At 34.5% G+C, this 6,319-nt stretch overlaps 1 pseudogene; it reads left to right on the top strand.

Moving 5' to 3' along the window:
- Positions 1-3,613: 3,613 nt before the first annotated feature.
- The window catches only part of LOC115232952, a 5,196-nt pseudogene continuing 2,490 nt past the window's right edge, over positions 3,614-6,319 (top strand).

Consider the following 6,319-nt stretch of genomic DNA (forward strand, 5'->3'; position numbering starts at 1 on the left):
CTGGGGCGGTCTGGCGCAATATGCGGCGAAAAATTATGGCGTTAGGGGGCATGGTGTCACTATTTGTGCCGAGCAGCAAAAGCTAGCCCAGCAACGTTGCGAAGGGCTGGATGTCACCATTTTGCTGCAGGACTACTGCGATCTGGATTTGCAGTGTGATCGCATCGTTTCGGTCGGCATGTTTGAACATGTGGGGCCTAAAAATTACCCCACCTATTTTGACGTGATTTATCGTAATCTGAAGCCTGACGGTCTGTTTTTACTGCAAACCACTGGCGCCAACAAAACCAGTATGACTCTCGACCCGTGGATCAACAAATATATTTTCCCCAACGGTTGCGCGCCCTCTGTCCAGCATATCGCGGAAGCCAGCGAACCGCATTTTGTTATGGAAGACTGGCATAATTTTGGTGCGGATTATGACCGTACCCTCATGGCCTGGCATGAACGCCTTATCGCCGCCTGGCCGCAGTTGCAGGAGCAATACACCGAACGCTTGTTCCGCATGTTCATCTACTATCTGAATTCCTGCGCTGGTGCTTTTCGCGCCCGCGACATTCAGTTGTGGCAGGTGCTGTTCAGCCCGCAGGGCGTGAATGGCGGCTTGCGCGTGCCGCGCTGAAGCGCTACGGTCTTTTTTCCGGTAGAGTTCCTTTAATCAGAGTCATATATGTAATACTACTATATTGCTAGTCAAAGTTCAATGCTGGCGTAAACATTACGGTGCAGACATATATCAATCCATAGACATAGTATATCTAGACCGAGTGTTGAGGAGTGGGGGCCGATGCCCACGTAGAAAAGGACATACTCTGTTTCGTGCCCCTTGCGTTTGCACGTAGCATGACGAAAGAGAGCCGCATGCGCATTGCCAATCAAGTACACGAATTGTGGAAGCGAGAGATTGATATATGTCTGCACTGTATTGTTTTCGCCAACGCCGCTCATTGGAAAGATACGTGACTAGCAATATAGTAGTATTACATATATGAGCAGAGTTAGGACACCGGGCTATCAATTGCTGATTGGTCATTCCAATCCGCCATATTTAATAGCCAAGCTAGCGGAAAATTATTATTATTGAGTAAAGTCTGGTCAATCAGCGCCGACCTTTAGCCGGGCGCACGTCGGTGAGCCGCGTGCCTGGTAGTATGTGGCGGCGCACACTTCACGGCGCGCGGCTCACTGACGTGCGCCCGGCTAAAGGTTGGCGTTGATTGGCCAGACAATTGGCGCGTAACAATTTGGCTATAAATGGCGGATTGTCCTAACTCTGATTAAAGGAACTCTATCTTCCGGGCGCCAGCCTTTTTTGGCGCCCGGGAGCGAAATCTGCAAGTCCCACTGAACTCTATACATACTGGAACGCGCTTTCCTATATAAGCCTGGCGTAAACGTGCGAGATGACAAAGAGGGCATTACCCAGCAAACATACCTTTATAACTATATTATAACGGTTACATAACTCAGTGTAACCGAATATAACAAGTAATATTACAGGATTGTAACATGTAATACACTCATTCCTTGTAATTTCCCACTTAAGGAAGCAACAATGTTATATAGCAGTTATACATTTAATTGTAACAGTTATATAATGTTATATTATTGATACATTAAGAACATAACTGTAATAAAATTAAGATATAACATGTTATTGCTACTGATTGGATATTTATATAATTTTGTTATATGAATGTTACATTATAATTTTTAAATGTTTTTGAATATACATTTAACCCATACAGCACAAGAAGGTGCAGAAACATTACATAGATATATGTATTTATAATAATATAGAATACGCAACAAAAAGTTTAACAAATATTTACTTCTAAAAAATAATTTATAAAATATTTTCCCCTAAAAAATAAAGAATTCCTAAAAAATAAAAAATAAAAAGTAAATATGAAATCAATATTTAACTAACCAAGTATTTAAAAATAATTCAGTTTGTGAGGATTTGTAATTTAAAATAGTATTTATCATAAAATCAATCTTGCATTTACAGAAATATTATAGACTCTCTCGAAAAAATTAAAATGCATTTTATTTTAATTAAAAAATTACACTATTATGTTTCAAATAAATATTTTGTATAATATATAAAAACACTATTATATTGCGGATTTTATCACAAATAGTAAATCATAAAATTACTTAATCCTTGCAATAATGTCGATTACATTGATCACCAATTTCGAATTTAAAAGTGCCCCGTGCCAAACTGATCGACTAGTTTTAAAATTAATCATAAGCTTTACCAAAGGCTCGGAACGAAAAAGATTAAGATTAAAGCATAGACATAGTATATCTAGACCGAGTGTTGAGGAGTGGGAGCCGAGGTGCACGTAGCTTGCTTGCTTGCTTGCTTGCTTGGGTTTTGGGATTGGCTCCAGCGAATACTCGCTATACGGCCATAAACTGGTTTAAAGATAGAATAATGTCGTAAGCGAGAGAGAACGCAAGGAGCACGAAACAGAGTATGTCCTTTTCTACGTGTATCTTTACCCCCACTCCTTAAATAAAGGCAAACGCTCGGTCTAGATATACTATGTTTATGGATTAAAGTGACATACAAAGGCCGGTATTCATAGTCAGTTTTTATTTCAAGACCGTCTTAAGTAATGTCTTAAGATGCTAAGACGGCTCTGTGATTGGTTTAGGACATCTTAAGATTGTGCTTAAGACGGTCTTAAATATAAGAACTGACTATGAATACCGGCCATAAACTTGGCGTGCTCGGGTTGCATTATAAGTCATACATTTTTATTAATATATTGATAATGATTTCTGATAATCTATTGCAAATTTTTATTTCAGATCAGGCACGCCAAGTTTTTGTATGTCACTTTAATCTTAATCTTTTTCGTTCCGAGCGTTTGGTAAAGCTTATGATTAATTTTAAAACAAGTCGATCAGTTTGGCACGGAGCACTTTTAAATTCGAAATTGGTGATCGATGTGATCGACATTATTGCAAGGGTTAAGTAATTTTATGATTTACTATTTGTAATAAGATCCGCAACATAATAGTGCTTTTTATATATTACACAAAATATTTAATTGGAACATAATAGTATAATTTTTTTATAAAAATAAAATGCATTTTAATTTTCTCGAGAGAATCTATAATATTTCTGTAAATGCAAGATTGATTTTATGACAAATACTATTTGAAATTACAAATCCTCACAAACTGAATTATTTTTAAATACTTGGCTAGTTAAATATTGATTTCATATTTGCTTTTTATTTTTTATTTTTTAGGGATTCTTTATTTTTTAGGGGAAAACTTTTTTATAAATTATTTTTTAGAAGTAGATATTTTTGAAACTTTTTGTTGCGTACAAGTTGGGATATTTTTTATATACTTGGCGTGTTTTTTTTAACATTTGTAAGGTTTTTTTAGTAGGATATCACTTCTTTTTGTAAAAATTTACATTTTTTTTGAAAAATATAAATTACTATATTATACAATATATACATGGATATAATTGTTTTAAAGATTTATTCAATGGAAAGGAAATTTTTTTTAGAAGAAATTATATAAACAAACAGTACATATTTTTACAAAGCTTATATATACCATATTGAATTTGAGCAGACATAGTATGTGTTCGAAAATAGGTTTAGTTACTGCCAGTAAAAACAATGTAGTTGGCAGCAGTGAAAATTACTGGTGGTGTTGCGTTTCGATTTTACTGCCAGTAAATGCCAGTGAAACGTAAAACTGCTGAAGTGGTCCCAAGCAATCGTAAACATAATTTTGAAAAAAATTGTATGTTTAACTGATTCTTTTGATTAAATTAGGCTAATAGAATAAAAAGTGATCAGCAGTAATTATGGAAGAATATATTTTGCTTGACAATATTATTTGCAAATCCTCTACTAGTGCTTCATCGAGTGACAGTGATGACAATGAAGATTTGTTAAATATTATAATTAATAATAACAAAAATGAAAGAAGAGTACCAAAAATTAGAAATTATTTGGAGCATGTTGTTGCACTGTACACAGATATCGAATTTAAATCACATTTTAGGTTAGTATCAGGTCTACTGGAAAGTTCTGTCCGTTTTTGGAATAAAACAAAATACAAATTTTGATTACCGTCAATAAACTTTATTAAATAATGTAATTGCCATTATTATTAATGATTTCTTGCCAGCGTGAGGGCACACATGCGCTAAATAAACATGTGCTTGTTTTATCTTTTGATACGAAAAATTGAACCAGTGCTTGTTTGATATCTTCTTCATTTTTGAATTTCTTGCCCCTCAAAAAATTTTGTAAGGACAAAAACAAATGATAGTCGGAGGGTGCTAAGTCCGGGGAATATGGTGGATGCGACAGAATTTCCCAGCCTAGTTCTGCAATTTTTTGACGAGTCCCCAAAGCAGCATGTGGCCTGGCATTATCATAATGCGGTATGATGTTCTTCCTATTGAACATCGCCGACCTCTTTTCTTGGACTGCTGTATTTAAATTATCCAGTTGCTGACAATACTTCTCCGAATAATGGCAATTACATTATTTAATAAAGTTTATTGACGGTAATAAAAATTTGTATTTTGTTTTATTCCAAAAACGGACAAAACTTTCCGGTAGACCTAATATATGAACATGATTATAAAGATTACTATAAAAATCTATAAAGATACTTTACATATGAATGGCAAAATGAAAATCTTTGATTAATAAAATATAAAATTAGCTGTATGCTTACATAATTATATTTATCTATCAAGAGATACGGTAGAGTCTCGCGCCAAGTTTATCCTTCCAAAAACACATGAAATAAACCGATTTATGCACTGTCTATACTAATCCATTGTTTAACTGCTAGTAAATGCCAAACAAAGTTTTTTGTTCATTAAATTAGCCGACGCATGCATCCGCAATTCCGCGGAAGCAATACGTAACGCACGCGAGTTGCCTTAGCGAGCGATGCGCGAGTTAGATTTCAAAGGCAACTCGTTTGAAACTTCGACGCCGAGCAAACGAGCCCCGGGAAAAGTACTTTTACATCAAATATCCCGCGCATAGCACGTTACTAAAATTCGTGGGTAAAATTCTTTTGCCGTGACCGGCGATGTAAAAGGTCGCTGCCCTTCTTGCTACCGCCACGTCGGACGGACGCTTCAAAAGCACGCGCTTTCGACAACTCCGAGAAAAGAGACTAAGCGCATCAACCCGCGGGAAATGCACCTCGCAAGAATGCACCATCTGTGTATCATTCGTGGACAAAGACGAGGTATCCGCCAGCATACTCCGTAGTAAATAAAGGGTTGGACACGCCAAATTTTGTAGATACGGGTTTTATACGAAAACTTTAAGAAACAATATTGTATTTGAAAATGAAATATTTCGTCATAATATTATAACACTGCTCACTGACCCCAAAAATATAGTGTACAGAAAACTTAATTTTTGGTTTCACTAAATAATTATATTTTTAATTTAAATTGTTATATTTTATATAACATCATGTCAGAATTAATAAAAAAGACATGAGTTTTTCTCATACAGTAAAATATTCTGAAAAGAGACATGCAAAGTCTTCCAAAATCTTTTCGACAAGTTTATATTGAATAAATTATAAAATTACAACATTGAAAAATTGCAAATCTTGATATATTTATCAAATTGTCCAACTCAGATATTTCATAAATTATGTAAATGATAATTATTAACTTCTGTACTGTGTTTTTTAATCATATATTCCCTGGAGTCGATAGCGTGTTAAGCGTTAAAATGATTAAGCTACTACCAAATTACCAAACAGTTAGACTAAGAATAAGTTGGGTTTCAAGCTTAGCTTTGCTTAAATTTTAAATGCCGAACAAAGTTATCCTAAGTAAGGTTTACTGGACTTAGTCCGGGAATTTAGACCCAAATAATTAACGTCGCTCTACGGATCTTGGCTGACACGCCTAAGCATATCACGACGGCAAGGAAGACAAAGTACAATCCACGTGAACATTTATTAAGAGTCAAGGGAATATATCCTTGAAACAATGGAAATGATAGTGAAAGAGAGAGAGAGAGAATATATATAGCAAAAAAAATCATATAAATTATTCCAGAGTATGAACAAGAATTAATATATTCTGTTGAGTATAACCATTAAATAAATAGAGAAATGATGTAACTGTATATAATTTAAAACACATAATAGTTAATTAAATTTAAATTAATTGAGTTAATTAAAAAATTTTAATATTTTTTAAATTTATTTTATTATTAATTGATAATATCTTTGATATTAATTGAAAATGAGATTAACTTTTAAATTATTTCCGGACAAATTAAAATCG

The sequence above is a fragment of the Formica exsecta genome, unplaced genomic scaffold, assembly GCF_003651465.1.
Source record: "Formica exsecta isolate Colony F162 unplaced genomic scaffold, ASM365146v1 scaffold1518, whole genome shotgun sequence".
NCBI classification, from domain to species: domain Eukaryota; kingdom Metazoa; phylum Arthropoda; class Insecta; order Hymenoptera; family Formicidae; genus Formica; species Formica exsecta.